The sequence below is a fragment of the Chiloscyllium punctatum genome, chromosome 22 (genome assembly GCF_047496795.1).
Source record: "Chiloscyllium punctatum isolate Juve2018m chromosome 22, sChiPun1.3, whole genome shotgun sequence".
Classification (NCBI taxonomy): domain Eukaryota; kingdom Metazoa; phylum Chordata; class Chondrichthyes; order Orectolobiformes; family Hemiscylliidae; genus Chiloscyllium; species Chiloscyllium punctatum.
The window spans coordinates 30,642,457-30,660,340 of NC_092760.1; the positions used below are offsets into that span (position 1 = coordinate 30,642,457).

Here is a 17,884-nt window from a genome sequence, read left to right on the forward strand (position 1 = left end):
AAGAACTTTCATTAATCCACATTGCAGAACCTCAGAGTACTCCAAAATACTTCAAAGCCAATGAAGTGCATGCTTGAAGTGCAGTCACTATGGGAATGTAGGAGGTACGAATACACTTAAACAGATAGTGCTACCCCACAGACAAATATGGAACATATTTCTGGGGAGGACTGCATACTCTGCTTTGGAAAGACTCCTTGGGATCTTCCACTTGAGAAGGAAGGCAAGGCAGCTGGGTCTTAAATGCCTCATGTGAAAGACTCCAACAACAGTGCAGCACCCTCTCAGCACTGCTGTCAAGCCTAAATTACATGTTCAGAACTTTGTATTATAATTTGAATCTATACTTTCTGACAGAGAGGCCACAGTGCTACCACTTGAATGATGCTGATACCTCGCACTTTGCTGGGCATTTCATTATCATCAAAGCAACTGCTGAGCAAATATGGCTTTGGATAATTTCACCATTTCTTAAATGCATAGCTCTTAGAACGACAATGCTTCGACCTTGAGTGTAGTTAAATCTTGAAGCAATGGAAACAAGGGAAGCGGGGTCGGGTCAGTCGGAATCCACGATGAATGCAAAGGTCAGAATATCAAATGAATGCAAGATCTATAAAGTTTAATGAAAGGCTGTTCCCCCTCCTTCAACAACTCCCGAAGCCTTTGCTCAAGTTAACACTTCTCAATCCATTATTTTGAAAGGTGTTTCTGTCACGTGAGCGTGACGTCGCTGTCGGGGTAATTTAAATGTTTTTTTCCAGCTTCAATTAGTTTCAAAAGACTTGGAGTGAGTGAAGAGACACAAAGAGACAGACCCTGGGCTGAAACACCGCACCACAAGCGAACCCTACAAGTAAGTCTGTGATTGAGTGGGTGCCTTTATATGTGACTAACTGCTGCATCTTTTAGCTTTTAACCAAAATTGTTGCATCTGATCCCCCTAAGGGCTGAGGAGAGATTGCACGGGTCAGATTCTGTGGGGAGCAGAGGATCAGGGAGGGAGAAGTCTCCGAGCAGTTTCCAGACTTTATATAGAGCGGTTTGTGACTGCAGTTGGACAATGGGATTGGGCACGCACCTGGGATTGGAAGTTTGAATGGGAACTTTGCTCTGGGGAAACGGGGAAGAAGTGGGGCTGGAAGGGGGTCGCTGACTTTTCTCTCTCAGTCTTATTCAGGTAGCACCCCCCCACCCCGGCATGTTGTGGGGATTTCGGGCTACGTTATCAAGTGGGCAGGAAAAACAAATACAGATGTTCACGCAGAGACTCGGCAGAGCGTTCATCACGGTTTAACAAGATGCAGAAAGTTGAAGTGGTGGAGGAAGGTGGGAGGCTGAGTTCTTGCAGGACCGGGGGCATTGGATGGGACAGTGCGGCAGGGCTGGAGAGCCGAGCTCATTACAACGAGCTATTGGTGAGAAGGAGCGGCCAGCCCCGGGGGTGAGGGGGGGGGAGGGGGGGGGGGAGGGGGGGAGGTGAGGGGGAGGTAGATTGAGGTGGAAAAGCTCCACTGCAAGGTCAGAGCGCAGTGCGTGGGTGCATCTGGGCAGCGAAACAGAGATGGGAGGCGGGTTTATTGTGGGAGGAGGTGGGTGTTGGAGGGGGGAGGGGGCTATTGTAGGGAGCTTGGGGGTTATTGTGGGAGTTTGGGACTGTTGTGGGGTGTGGGGGTTGTGGGGTAAAGGGTTTTTTTTGTCAGGGGAGTGGGAGTTTGTGACTATTGCAGGGATTTGGAGGTTGTGGGTTTGGGGCTTATTTTGATGTGGCACTTTGGGGAGGGTTGGGGGTTATTTTGGGGGGGGGGGTGGAGTGGGAGTTTAGGCGCTGTCGGAGGTGAATTTGGAGATTATCATGGAGGTGGGATGGGGGGGGGGGGTTAGTGCTTGGAGCTGCTTGGTGTAAGGTGGGAGAATCTGGCGAGTTGGCGAGGTGTTGTGAATGGATGGGGGGGAGGGGGTGGTCACTGAAAGGAGACTAGACTAGGAAGGATGTGAGATCTAGGGGCCAGGCTCATGGGAATTGAGCACAAGTGAGTTTAGCAATACCCCTGCCCCCCTCCTGTGTTCCCAACCCCTCGCTTCACTGAGCCGCAGGAGCTCACGAGTTCGCTCGGTCTTCCCGAGTTCAAACACTGGCCACACGCAAGGAGGCAAGAGAGGGAAAAAAAATCATCCTGGTCTGGGGAGCGATCAACGCCTCTCTCTCTCTCTCATTCTTCCCCACCCGCTCAAAATTGGGCAACACCATCCAGACTGTCAATCCCTGTGGGAGACAAATAGGAGGAAGGAGAGAAATGAAATAAGGGATCACAGGAAGAAAAATAAATGGAGAGGAGGACTGAAATTGGTGGCTGGGGCGAGGGGGGGGGGCGGGTTTGGGGGTGAAGAGTGTAAGTGAAGTGGTGGGGACAGAGCATATCAATAGGAGTGAGATTGTTAGAAATTGGGCAAAGATTACTCAGGAACATAATGGGACTTGCAGAGGTTGGGCTGTGAGGTTTCATGTTGTTCTCTGGAATGACGGGAAAGGAAAAGGAATCTGGAAATTTCGTTTGAAATGTGCTTGAGAACTCCTTTATCCCTTTGCCCTTGAGTCGGAGTCATTCAAAACCGATTCCAGTTGAGGGTCCTACTGTACTACGAGATGAGTGGGGTGCTGCTAGTTTCAAAATTGAGGAGAGGGGAGTGTCTCCTTTTAACATTGCCCAGCACCATTTCAGTCATCCTGTGGCACTGTTCATAGAGTGAAGGGGAAAACAGAACCTTTATATGCATCAGTAAGAGGTAAACTGTTGTTCGGGGGATCTAGTTATATTCAAATTGACTGCTGCAAAAGTCTTTTTGAAAACCTTGACGCCACTTTTTTTCACAAATCAATAACTAACTGTGTAGAACAACCTTGAGATGTGTAAATTGAAGGAAGTCTATTCTTAATGCCTCCTCCCTTTTAAACCACCACCCCCCCCCCCCCCCCACTAATGTTGTCCCTCCTGCTGGAGAAAAGCTTGCTTCTAGCCCCTAATCACCCTGTGTAACTAATCCACAGTGGAGCCAAATCCTGCCAACACTAGTATTTTTCACTCTGGTTAGTGATCAGGAAATAGAAGCCTTATTTTAACCCAACTGACACTCATAGACCACTCTGGCCCAGTATTGCACTGGGACCACTGCACAGATCAGGGATTGGAAATTACCACTTTTTAGCCATAAGGTTAGAAATCAGAAGATAAGTAAATGAACTAAACTTGATAAAATGAGCAACGAAGTTGAGAATACACTGTTGAAAATAAATCTGGCTCTTTGCAGAATTGTTCTTTATTCAGATGTGGTTGAGATATGTTCGTGTAATGGAAAGGTTAGCATCTGGAGAGAGCCTTTCCCAGTCTCAAGACAGTTAATGAAGTACCTCTGTCGTATAGCCATTGTTGTAAAATTACAAATAATTGGAGTTCTTTTTTGAGTTTTTGAATGTGATAGGATTGATGCAGTTTAAACCACAACTGAAAAGTGTGTTCGTGGTTGGAAAAGATTTGAAGAAGCACAAATGATTGAGATGTAGATGTACCTCAGTAAAGGAAAATAGATGAGAATGAAAACTTTGAATGCATAGTTTAATTTAGTGAATTAATTGCTAAACGGTCTGTTTTAAAAGAATGGTTACAATTAAAGTCAAAACCATGGTTTAGTAAATAACCCATTTAAAAATCACTGATACATATTTATCCAACATTTGTCGAATGGCTGGATATACAATTGTTGTGGGTCAAAATGAAATTCAGGCTACTCTGAGGCATTTGAATGAGGCTTGGGAATTTTTCTCCCATGTGGGAAAACTTGACTTTCCACAGTTGGTACTGGGACGTTTGTACAAAGAGAGGTCTTCACAGATTAAGAAATTGCTGTCGGAAATATAGTAACTTTCACTTGATTTTAACAAACTTCTAACACCTGAAAAATCCAATGAATCTGTTTATTGCTCTTTTGGTTGTTTGTTTTTGCAATACTTCACAAGTTCTTAGAACAACTTCTAGCTTAGCCAAGATATTAATCTGCTAACCAAATTAGATTTATTTGACAAAGTGCTGGACAGCTAAAACAGGCTGTCGTCTGCAAAAGGAAAATACAAGTTTGAACTGGATCGAAGCAGAACCAACTGGATCTTGTACAAGCTTAATGCTCCTTGCATCACATTGTATGCTAACCAGGAACGTGGAGTTGTTGTCTGGTCTTCTTCCCCTCCCCTGTTCTCCTAATGAATCTCTAAATTGAAACCTTTTACTCTGAACAGCCACAAGCAATAAAGTTGTATGGAGGATCCCAGCCTCTTTGATACTAAAAATAATTTCTCTTTTCCAGCTTGAAGTATTGCAAAGAATAATGTCAACTATTATGATAATGCCAAACATTTTAAAAAGATGTTCCACTGCTGTAGTCTGCAGTGTTCTTTGCTTACATTAAATAGAATTTGCAGTACACCAGCAGGCCATTCAATCTAGCTAGTCAGTGCTATTGTGCTGGGTTATGTGTCAGATAGCATTGGGACCCAGGTTTAAAGCTTTGAAGATGCCTTTGGCATGTATTGACAGTGGTAACAGCATTGTAATGGACAGCATATTTACTTTGAAATCTGCTTTGTTGCATGTAACACAGCACCTTGGACAATGCTAAGACTAGGATTCTTTTAAGACAAACAAGATAGGGTTGCTTGAAACTCTGTTCAGTAGCTATTGCCTTCCTGTAAGTAACAGCAAATGGCCTGTTGTCTGAATTATTTATGGCACACAAGATAGCTATAATTCTACACAATGTGGCAGGTTTGGACTCCCATTTGGCTCCCAGGGATGGTGGGAATGCCAGCAATTGGTAATAGGTTCAAGGGTCAGCAAGTTCTGTGTGAGAATAGGGTTGCTAACTGTGATTAAAAGCATTCCTGGAAGTTTCACCCTCTGAGTTGCCCCATGTCACTAAACGGCCAAAGTTTTCCTTGGATGATGCTTGATTGTCAGCCTAACAGCTTTTAGTTACCCATTTTCAGTATTTTTGCATGTACTAAACATAAATGTTGGAAGGAATTTTGTTTTAATGTCCCTGTGGTCCTTCATCAGGATTGCTCACAGCAGTGTCCTGAAAGTTGACCTTCAATCTCTAGGAAATCCTAAAGGCTGAGCAACACTTTTTGAGAAGCAAAGATTTGGAAAGAAAAACTATAGCAAGACCTTTTAGTAGGACATTAATGATTGCCTTCCAGGCTTCTGGGACTAGAAAAGTGGAGACTATGACTTGTTCAGCTTACTGTATGAATTGCTACATCAATTGTATAGGGTGCGGGAGTGTTTCCAACTGTCTCAAAGCTGGCAGCAAGTCTTCTAACCTTTCTCACCTGAACAATCCAGCTACAATGATTTAGAAATGTTCAGACCCCTCTTTCTGTTAGGGTTGCCAAATGCCCTTAAGAAGCTCCCAACTGTACCTAAGCTGTTGGCAATTGAGTTAATCCTCCCAGGGGGAGAGTGGTGTTTTCCAGCTACTTCCAGAAGCTATCCATGAATAGGTTTGAGAGATTTCTTCTTCCATTGATCATAGGATGAAGCTGAAATGCTGTAAACTTTGCTGACCTTTGTCCCATGATTGCATCACTACTCTTGGCAATTCACTGGATGGAAGAATTGCTACAGCAATTCAAAACCATACGTCTTTGTTATATTGTATTGAACCACTACTTCCTGAATCCTTTTGCTGGCTGTAACTAAACCTGGTTTTGGAGAATGATTCCAAACTGCTGAAGGCAGTCCATCAGTGAAGGCCAGTTTAGTGCTGTAGCAGTTGGCCCAAGTATCGATTATATACTTGAAGGTTAAATGTAGCAAAATTACAGTGCCTTCTTTCTCAGTTGTTATGATGAGTTGGATTGCTTTCATGGTTCTGCTCCCACCCTTAGTCGTCTTGGGTGGCACGGTGGCTCAGTGGTTAGCACTGCTGCCTCACAGCACTAACGTCCCAGGTTTGATTCCAGCCTCGGGTTACTGTCTGTGTGGAGTTCCTCCCACAATCCAAAGATGTGCAGGCAAGGTGAATTGGCCATGCTAAATTGCCTGTAATGTTAGCTGCATTAGTCAGAGGGAAATGGGTCTAGGTGGATTACTCTTCGGAGGGTTGATGGGCCTGTTTCCACCCTATAGGGAATCTAATCAATCTCTTAATTTACATAAAAGTAGATTTTGCTTGTTCCTGTTTGTAGCTCCAATAAAGCGTTTGATGCATGAAGATGCTGTAACAGCCATTCAGGGCTTCAGTGCATGTGAGAAACACTGTAGAGTGCTACAAGACCACCCTGATGAAGTACTCCTCTGTTCTTTGTGCTTGCCACGGAATAGCCACATATCCATCCCTTCTCATGCCTGGTCTTTTCATTTCTGCACTCAGTGGGGAGTCTATTTCCTAATAACACACTTGTTGTTCTGTCCACTTGCTGCTGTTGCATTCTGTGCATCCACAGATACCTAGCTAATCCCACCAAGGGAAAAAAGGCGGGTGACTTACAAAGACAGTTTATAGTCGAAGGACCCAAGACAGGAGACCAACTTAGCAAGAAGAGTTGCCTCAGTGAGAAGGGTACCATATGTCTATGATTTGCAGTTTTGTGTAAAATTAATCCAGTAGGAATTTTGGTGCATTTGACTATCTTTTCGATATGTTGGACAATTTTTTTCATGATTTATATGGCTTGTAGAACTCTGCGATTACATCTAGTTTGCTGTCTGGCTTCTGCAACAATAGTAAAGTAGGCAGTCCTGTCAAAAGAATGCAGCTGACACCATGGAGATTTTTTAGATCTAGTCTTTGGGATGATTGGTATAACGCTCGACTTGAACTCCAAGGTGGAAATGTCAGAATATCGGCAGTGTATGTTTGTAAGTGTCTGCGGCATACTCCAGCTGTTTAGTGCCGGTTAGATACCCTTTGAGACCTACCAGCCAATCACAAGCTGTCAACCCCTCTTTACCACCAACATCACTGCAGGGAGTAGTGGAAGACATCTACCAGAGGGTTATGATTCGGTAAGTGAGATTGGCATGGGCCTAATGGGGAAAGGGCTGGAGGCTTGGAGTTAAAGTCTGGGGTTTGTCTGACAGTGGTCTACATTCTTCGCAATGGTGAGTCCTTCAATTAGACATTTAGAGCCTGATACCAAGGGGCACTTTGAAAACTGTGAGCAGATTAGTCAGGGACTTGCTTTCTGGAGATCCCCAACTGTGGTCAACTGCCCCCCCAAACCCCCTACTCCCCTCCCTTTTCCCCCCCCCCCCCCCCAACCCACCTCCCCCAGCCCAATCCACCAGACAATGGGATGAAGCCTTCAAGATGGCCTTGATTGGCAGCAGGCCAGGAAAGCCATCTCATACCCCAGACTTAATTAGGTGAAAGTTGGGAAGGCAGTTGTGTCCGTCTCCAACACCCTCCTGCTACTTGCCTCCCCTACTTCCAAACCCACCACCCACCTCAGGACGGAATGGGACTATTTGGTGCTGCCCTTTTGGCGCCAATCACTTGGCCCCGCTGTTTTGGCTCTAAACTGTTTTGGCGCTCATTACTTTGGCACTGAGCTGTTTTGGCGCCAATTCAGAATAAAAAGTCTTGTAGAGCCCGTAAGAAATTCGTTTTTATTGCATTATAAGAAATAAATCTAATTCTTTGTTTATTCATTATTTTTAACCTATTGATTATAAAAATGAATTTCAACATTTTGCTACATTTATCAAATACATATAGATAACCATCATGCGAAAATTTTGGTTTGTCTCTCTTCCTTAGAATATTTTCAGCCATTTCTGGTATGGGCTGTACAAGAAAATAGAAAGAAAATTGTATCACAGCTTTCCAATGTGAAGACAGAAGGACTTAAGTATCATCAAGGCAGTAGATGACTATTAACAATTGTTAAATGAGAAAATGATTACAAAACAAGATTTTAATCTACAGTGGGTCATTACAGCTTTGACTATCAACTCTTGCTAGTTGAGGAAATTACATCGGATCGTTACTCAGCGGGTTGTGAGTTCATGGAATGCCCTGCCAGTATCAGTGGTGGACGCTCCCTCTTTATGGTCATTCAAGCGGGCATTGGATAAGCATATGGAGGTTATTGGGCTAGTGTAGGTTAGGTAGGCTTCGGTCGGCGCAACATCAAGGGCCGAAGGGCCTGTACTGCGCTGTATTGTTCTATGTTAGTCATCCTCTCTTCTTTAACCAAACAAGAATTTTTTTAAAATTCTGAATTGGTGCCAAAACAGCTCAGCGCCAAAGTTATGAGTGCCAAAATGGCGGGGCCAAATAATTGGCACCAAAAGGGCGGTGCCAAAATGGACCCGACCCCTTCAGGAGAAGCTACAAAATTCCACCCTCCCATTTCCAACTTTGAATTTTAAATAGACTGTTATTTTACACTGAACCAGTGAGTTCTATTATAAACTATAGGTGAGCTAGGTCTGTTAGTGTGTATAATCAAATGTGCATGCCTTTCCTCAAAAGAGTGGTGTTAGGATTTGGAATGCACTGCCTGGGAAAATGGGTTGAGGCAGATTTCGCAGGCTGTTTCAAAAGAGATATATAATTGAAAGTGAGGAATTTAGAGGGTGATGGAGATGGAGCTGGAGAATGGGACTAGCTGGTAGGCAGTTTCAGGAGCCGGTACAGACACAATGGGTCGAATGGCCTCCTGCACTGTCAAATTCTATGATTATAGAATCATAGAGATGTACAGCATGGAAACAGAGCCTTCGGTCCAACTCGTCCATTCCGACCAGATATCCTAAACTAATCTAGTCCCATTTGCCAGCACTTGACCCATATCCCTTGAAGCCCTTCCTATTCATATACCCACCCAGGTACATCTTAAATGTTGTAATTGTACCAGCTTACACCACCTCCTTGGCAGCTCATTCCACACGTACCACCCTCTGCATGAAAAGTTGCCCCTTAGGTCCCTTTTAAATTTTTCTTCTCTCACCGTAATCCTAGTTCTGGACTCCCTCAACCCAGGGAAATGACCTTGTCTATTATTCTTATCCATGCCCCACATGATTTTAATAAACTCCTCAGCCTCCATGCTCCAGGGAAAACAGACCCAGCCTATTAAACCTCTCCCTATAGTTCAAACCCTCCAACACTGGCAACATCCTTGTAAATCTTTTCTGAATGCTTTTCAGTTTCAAAACATTCTTTCTCTAGGAGGGAGATCAGAATTGCACATAATTTTCCAAAAAAGGGTCTAACCAATGTCCTGCACAGCCTCAACATGACCTCCTAATCCCTATACTCAATGCTCTGTCCAATAAAGGAAAGCATACCAAACACCACCTTCTCTAACCTGTGAATCTACTTTCAAGGAGCTATGAACCTGCACGCTAAGGTTTCTTTGTTCAATAAGACTCCCCAGTACACTTATCATTCAGTGTACAAGCCCTGATCTGCCTTTCCAAAATGCAGCACCTCCCATTTATCTGAATTAAACTCCACCTGCCACTCTTCAGCTCACTGGCCCATTTGATCAAGATCCTGTTGTAACCTGAGGTAACCTCCTTCACTGTCCACTACACCTTCAATTTTGGTGTCATCTACTAACTTACTAACTATACCTCCTATGTTCACATCCAAACCATATATATAAATGATGGAAAGAAGTGGACCCAGTACCGATCCTTATGGCACGCCACTGGTCACCCAGCCTCCAGTTTTAAAAGCAACCCTCCACTACCATCCTGTATATTCAAGGGCGGCACGGTGGCACAGTGGTTAGCACTGCTGCCTCACAGCGCCGGAGATCCGGGTTCAATTCCCGCCTCAGGCGACTGACTGTGTGGAGTTTGCATGTTCTCCCCGTGTCTGCGTGGGTTTCCTCCGGGTGCTCCGGTTTCCTCCCACAGTCCAAAGATGTGCAGGTCAGGTGAATTGGCCATGCTAAATTGCCCGTAGTGTTAGGTAAGGGGTAGATGTAGATGTAGGGGTATGGGTGGGTTACGCTTTGGCGGGGCGGTGTGTACTTGTTGGGCCGAAGGGCCTGTTTCCACACTGTAAGTAATCTAATCTAATTTTGTATCTGAATGACTAGTTCTCCCTGTACTCCATGTGATCTAACCATGCTAACCAGTCTACCGCGAGGAGCTTTTTCGAGCGCCTTACTGAAGTTCATGTAGATCATGTCCATCACTCTGCCCTTATCAATCCTCATTGTTACTACTTCAAAAAAACTTAATCAAGTTTGTGAGACATGATTTCGCACACCCACAGTCATACTGACTATCCCTAATCAGTCATTGCCTTTTCAAATACATGTAAATCCTAGCGATTTTTGAGAAGATTTGTAGCTCGGGTTGATGGTAAGTGTGTAAGTTAGTTCGCTGAGCCTGAAGGTCTGTTCTCTGATGCCTCACCACCACACTAGGCAACACCCTCCCAGATGAAGCGCTGGCAGCATGTTTATAATAATTGCAACTACCCCAATGAAAGTACCTCTACTACAAAGTATACATTTGAGAGCATCTTACTGAAGGATGGAGTATCTGCAAACCCCAACAACTGGAAATGGATTTAAGTTCTAGTTTGAGAAAAAATGTTGCAGCAACCGGACTCCTGAATAGTTTACAGGCTTAAACAATAACCCATCTCAACCAGTCTAGTGTTACAATAGCCGATACTTTCACTTAACCCAGTATTGTTCAATAGAAATTGGTGACTTGTCCGATTACTAACTGTAGACATTTTAGTCATGTAAACTGTGGATTCACTCGCACAATATGGGATCTATATTGCACACGTGTATATTTACTTCAGAAGCATCTATTAGTTCAATGACTGAGGTAACAAATCATTCAGTGATCAGGAAGCACTCAGCCCTTTGTATTTGCTAAAATGTGGTGATACACAAAAGAATTAAAGTGACCATGGTGTGATAATAAGTATTGGTGTCCTATTTCTCAAAACTTAGTCTGACACTAGTTATTTTACTGATGAGAAATGCAATTATCCATATCCAAGCTCCTATTTAGTCAGCACATGTAGATACCAATTAGCCACATGGCTAATGTATCAGCACCCCCCCACCCCACCACCAACTAAATTTCTGCTGTGCACATTTCTCTAGCTTTTTTTGGTCTGACTTGCCTCTGTCATCTACAAAAAGTGTTAAAATTTCAGCAGATGGATGTAACAAGCTGAAACCTTTTGTAGTTTAGCAGAGTGGTGCTGGAAAAGCACAGCAGTTCAGGCAGCATCCGAGGAGCAGGAAAATCGACGTTTCGGGCAAAAGCCCTTCATCAGGAATAGAGACAGGGAGCCTCCAGGGTGCAGAGATAAATGGGGGTGAGGGGTGGGGGTTGGTGGGGAAGGAGGAGAAGGTAGCAAAGAGTACAATGGGTGAATGGGGGTGGGGATGGATGTGATAGGTGACAGAGGAGGGTGGAGCAGATAGGTGGGAAGGGAGATAGGCAGGTAGGACAGGAGTACAGGATGGAGAGTTCAATCAAGGCACAAAGGTGACGCCAGCTGTTTCAACCATTTCCAAGAAGGATCCATGTTTCAATGTAATGGCAGTGTATTGGGAGTAACCACATCGAATTCTAATTTGAACTTGTGCTTTATCAGTGTGGGAGAGGGATCTTCTGTTAATTTTTAAAACTCTTTGACATGTTGCAGCCTTTATCATGTTGTACAAAGACCACCATTTTGATTGGAGGTTTGTATTCTGTAACTTAGCTGATACATGGGTGGCATGGTGGCTCAGTGGTTAGCACTGCTGCCTCACAGCGCCACAGTACTGAGTTCAATTCCAGCCTCGACTGTGGAGTTTGTGCATTCTCCCCATTTGCTCTGCTTTCCTCCCACAATTCAAAGATATGCAGGTTCGGTGAATTGGCCATGCTAAATTACCCATTGTGTTCAGGGATGTATAGTTTAGGTGTATTAGTCAGGGGGTAAATGTAGAATAATAGGGGAGGGGAATGGGTTGCTCTTCGGAAGTTCGGTGTGCACTTGTTGGATGAAATGGCCTGTTTTTACACTGTAGGGATTCTGTGAAAGATGAAAGTTCCCCACAACCTACTGAAATTAATATACATGGTGGTATGTATGGACACCGATTAAGGGTTGGCTAATAGGCAGAAAAGAGAGTAGGAACATAATGGACCATTCTCGCATTGGCAGGCTGTGACTAGTGGGGTATTGCAAGGTTTAATGTTAGACCCTAGCCATTATCACAATTATTTCAATCTGGGGGCCAAAAGTAATATTTCTATATTTGCAAATGATGCAAAGCCAAGTGAGAATGTTTGCTGTGAGGAAGATATAAAACACGTAAAGGAGCATTTGAACATATTTAGTGTTTTGACCAAGATCAGGGCAGTTTTTGAAAACTTGTTCATAGGATGCAGGCATCACTGGTGAGGCCAATATTTATTGCCCTCCCTAGTTGCTCAGGAGGTAATTAATAGTCTTCCGCATTCCTTTTGGTCTGGAGTCACGTGTAGACTAGGCCAGGTAAGGGCAGCAGTTTGCCTACCTAAAGGACATTTGTGAACCAGATAGGTTTTTATGACCATTGACAGTGATTACATGGTTGTCATTAACGTGGCTTTTTATACTATTTGCATTTGAATTTGAATTTCTCTATCTGCCTGATGGGGTTAGAATCAATGTCCCCAGAACATCACTTGATTGCTAATCAAATGATGTTGCCACTTCATCAACATCTTACATGTAAAGTGAAAGAAAGAGAGGTTATTTACTTCAGTGGATGGGTAGAGAGAGAGTGCGGGGAGGAGAATAAATGTGTAGTATGTTCTTTAAATGGTGAGAGGTTGGAAAACTTAGATGTGCAAAAAGAATTGGGTGTCCTTGTCATTGAATAAAAGCATTAGGAAGGCCAATGAAATGTTGGTCTTTATTACAAGAGGATTTGGGTACGGGAGTAGTGAAGTCTTGCTTCAATTGTGGATGTTTTTAATCAACCTGTCCAGGTACGTTACTACACACCTCTGAAGCAATTGGGACTTGAGTCAAGACCTCCTGGCTCAGAGGTAGGGACACCAGAAGAGGAGAAAGTGAGGACTGCAGATGCTGGAGATCAGAGCTGAAAAATGTGTTTCTGGAAAAGCGCAGCAGGTCAGGCAGCATCCAAGGAGCAGGAGAATCGACGTTTCGGGCATAAGCCCTTCTTCAGGACTGAAGAAGGGCTTATGCCCAAAATGTGAAGAAGGGCTTATGCCCGAAACGTCGATTCTCCTGCTCCTTGGGTGCTGCTTGACCTGCTGCGCTGACCCAGAAGAGGCCCATCTATTTTTTTCTTTGCTTCATTTGTATAAAAGTGTGGTTAGAGAGCACCCGTAGTACTGTTGCAGTTGTGGTCTCTTCACCTCAGGAAAGAGATTATTGTCACATAGGGAGTGAAATGAATATTTACCAGACATCCCACAGCATGCAGGACTGTCTTATGAAGAAAGGCCGGGCCTATATTCTCTGGAGTTTCAAAGGATTAAGAGGTGAAAATACAAAAAAAATTAAAACACATAAAATACTTAGGGGGATATACAAAACAAATGTTTTCCCTGGTTGGCACAACTTAAAAATAATGGGTAATGCCATTTCGGACTGAGCTGAGGAGAAATTATTTTCCTCAGAAGCTGGTGAATCTTTAGAATTCTCTGCCCCAGAAGGTACAACCTTTGACTGTACCTAAGGGAGAAGTTGCTAACATTTTGATTATCAATGCATAAGGGGTATGGGAATGGAGTGAGTAAAAGATATTGCAATTTTTGATTAGGCAAGGTCATATTAAATGGCAGACCAATCACAATTAGTTGAATGACCTCCTCCTATCCCTGTGTTAAGGGATGATTTGATCGCATGTTAATTATCATCTGTTAAACTGTACGTCTTTGACAGTTTACTTTGGCCTTAAGATGTTTCTTGGGCTTTGAGATAACATCTTGGCTTGTTGAACCATTGGTCTCACAGGCTTCCTGACAGTATGTTATGAAAAAGCTCCTCTTGTCAATCTTCTCCTCATCCAAACTTGTGGCATTAAGTGATTCCAAAGACAGACTGATTTGTTTTGAGCAGGACAACCAGCAGCAGGCAGGAATGCTACTTTAATATTGATGTTACAATGCCAATCTTATGATTTGTCTCTAATCTTGAATTGTATCTAAAACATGTTTTCAATGGCCAGACTGTAATTCTCCATTATCAGGCCCATGCAAGCTGTCTCATGAAGCTTCTCTCATCAAAATTGCAAGATAGTTCCTCCAAAAAGCAAGCATATCGATGAGTGTAGTGGGACGGTGTGGAAGGCTGAGAGAGATGGACTGCAAAATGCAATATGTGGAGGATATTCTCAAATTTCTAAGTCATCATAGTACCAGTCGTGATTCAGTGGTTCAATTGACTAAATACACAAGATCAGTACTTCTGATCATGGAATAATCCAGAATGAGGGCACATATTCTAGTTTGACCATTGCAAACCAGGAATCGTTTGTTTTTAATACAATGTTCAATGTCAAGAATAGAATCCTGAGTGGAAGAAATGTTTTTGCATTGCATTGCTAGACATGTGGGCAGGTAGTGCCATGGCATGTGCCTTTGTGACCCACATTGAATCCTTTGTTGACGTGAATGAATTTCTCCCCTCATGAATCTCCAAACCATCTTGGATGATCGAATAATGGTAAGATTGACAGGCAAAGTCTCTACGTTAATTTGATAAAGGAAGTTTCATGTTGGGATTTGGATTTTGTTTTTAGCAATGATATTAGTTTTTTGTTCATCAATTTTCAATTTAAACAGACAATTAAGAACTTTCAATGGTTGATAATGGGTGAGTTGGCATGGGGTTGTAAGGGCAAAGGCTGTTTGGGTTTGCACTGGCACCAAATTGGTATAGAGGCTATATAGGATCTTGGAATGGTGGATTGTGGGTGTCCATTGCCATTGACATGGATAGAGAAGTTTGGGTTGGCATGGGGCTAGAAAGAATCATGGGTACATCGGTGTGGGGGCTAACATGGATGAGGCTTGGGAATGGTCAGTGAAGCTTTATATCCAATTTTTTTTAACAACTTGGCAAACCCCTGGATAACTGGGCCTTTTCCACAACCTGTCTTCAAGACCATGGCTGCCCCTGAACTCATCCTATTCTCCTGGACAACTCCCATTGCACAACCCCTCTCCTTCCCTCCTCCACCCCAAAATAACATTAAAAGTTCTGTCAGGTTTTTGGGAATCTGGTTCACAGTCAGGATTTCTTTTCAACTCTGCCCTCCAGGACTAAAAATCAGACCCCTAATTAATTTCCACTCGCCTCTGACTCTTTCGTCTCAATTTCTCAATTGAGAGAGTTGACGTTTGTACTGATTTATTGGGCAGAATCTCAAGAGGGCTATGGCAAAGAATGTGGCAGCATCGTGTGGGAAGACAAGTGAGAGCTATCACAACATCAGGGGCATGTCACCTCCAGTAATATGTAGCTTTTCATCCCACCATCATTTGCGATCAAACTGGACACCGTGAATTCTCGACATGAAAGTTGGAACGCTCCCGATGATGTCACCTTGCTGCTTAGTCCAAAGGGCACCTATGTCTTGGGGCACAATCTATGGGCACTGCCCGGATGCACCCTATGTCCATGGGTGTTTGAATCTGACATGTGCCAGATCCAACAAACCCTCAAGGTGCATTTCTGATCTCCTTATAGAATGTTTCTGCACTTCAATGCTCCATCCGCAACTAGCATTGTGATGCTGCATTGCACTCTGGGACACACACCCAGTTCATGTATTGGACCAAGTTGATTTTCCAGGGCATTCTGCTCGCTCTTTGCTGCTCACTCACTTTGAACCTACCCGGAGACTCGCAACATCCCTACCTTGACTTGCCTTGCCTTTCTTCTTTGCACTTTACCCTTCAAGCAGAGATGGTGGTCAGTTGGTGTCAGTCAAGCCAAGGGGTTGAGCCTTCACTGTGGGCTGTATAAGGTAAGGGTAGTCTCCGATGCCAGTCCAGGGGCTTGGACAGCAGCAGTCAGATGTTTGGGGTGGCCAGAATCTGGATCCTCCCCTCTGAAGGGGTGAGGGGCCAAACGTTAGGTATCCCAACAGCAGTTTTGACTCTTTCTGCCCTTCTGGAACGTGAGAGAAGCATCTGTAAAAAAAAATGAAAGTGGGTGGCGCATCCCTTTACATTTTGTGCTGGTGGATACATGTCCTGAGTGAGTGAGTGGGCAATGCAGAAGATATTGCATCAAGATTAGAGTGGTGCTGGAAAAGCACAGCAGGACAGGCAGCATCAGAGGAGCAGGAAAATCGACTATTTGGACAAAAACCCTTCATAAGGACAGCGGATATGCAGAGTTGATGATGTTGAGGGTCTGGGTGAGTGAGAGACTATGTTGCAGGTAATGGTGAGAGTGGTAGAGCATGAACCTTAGTGGGAGGTGGGAATGGTCGCAGTGCAGTGTGAGGTATCAGATAAGATGGTGGCACATACGCTGGCACAGTGGCAAAGGCCATTCACATTCTTCCTACAGAGCTGTGCATTTCTCCCAAGAACTGAGAGTGCACTGACCGGTTTGGTAACCCTGCGTGATGCCTAATAGGACTGACACTTGGTCAAAAAAAAATGATTTGAGCTCTCTGTTTGTGACATTTCCTCACTCTTTAGAACAAACTACCCACCATTACCTCTTAGCAGATCGATTCCAATTGAAACCACATCCTAACTACCACCTTTTCAGTTTTCATGCTCTCCACCACCAACACTTAGTGGAGAAAGCATGTACCTATTTCAAAATGCACTGAAGGAACACCAAAACAGGAATGGTGGCTCACAGCACTTGGAACCCGGGTTCGATTCCAGTCTTTGGCGACTGTCTGGGTGAACCTTGCACATTCTCCCCACTTCTGCTCCGGTTTCCTCCCACAGTGCAAAGATGAGCAGGTTAAATCAATTAGCCATGCTAAATTGCCATGGGAAGTGCTAGCTAGGTGGATTACCTGAGGTCAATATGGGCTTATGGGGATAGAGTGTCACAAGAACCATTGGTAACCTGTAACTTTAATTCGTTTTTAACCTAATTTTAAATCATCCTTGAGAAACCATTTTCATCTTAACAGTCTCAGTGGCTACTGCACAGGCACTTCCCCATCGCTAATTAATTAAACATATGTTTTATCATTTAGTTAAAAAGAACTGCATTGATATAGCACCTTTCATGAACGTAATCTATCCTGAAGTGTTTAATAGACAATAAGCACTTTTTTGAACTGGAAAGACAATAGCCAATTTTCAGTGTGTTCCTACAAGCTACAATGTGATAATTGGTTCTTTTGATATTGATTGAAAAATAAATACTCCACAGACTCCAAAGATAATTCTCCTGCACTTCTTTGAAATAGTGCCATTTTGGGTGCTTTATGCCCCAACTGAAAAGCAGATGGCAATAGTTTAATGTCTCATCTCACCGAACTGGCACCTCCACCAGTACAACACGCCCTCCAAACTGCAGTGGAGAGTCAGGGGCGAAGAGCGTGGCACTGTAATAGCACAGCAGGTCAGGCAGCGGCGTCCGAGGAGCAGCAGAGTTGACGTTTCAGGCATAAGCCTTTCTTTGGGAATGTGTCTGCCTGTGCTGCGGAAGGGAGGTTGAATCAACAACCTGTGACTGTGAGAATACCCTGGTTGATAAAAGATTTACACTGAATGGAATATAGCGACAGCTAAACTCAGTCTGTTCTTCCTCCTGCCCATGATTGTTTTATTTTGTAACTAAGCCCCTCAGAAACCCTTACAATAGAAAAGTGCTAAAACTCGCTATAGAGCTACAGAAGTGGCTG

General features: G+C 43.8%; 1 protein-coding gene across 1 annotated transcript in view; it reads left to right on the plus strand.

Moving 5' to 3' along the window:
- The first annotated feature begins 683 nt into the window (after nt 1-683).
- The window catches only part of mdka (midkine a), an 84,316-nt gene continuing 67,115 nt past the window's right edge, over nt 684-17,884 (plus strand). Inside the window, exon 1 of the mRNA XM_072591948.1 lies at nt 684-856. The gene's annotated coding sequence lies outside the window, so the exon portion shown is untranslated. The remainder of the gene's footprint in view (nt 857-17,884) is intronic.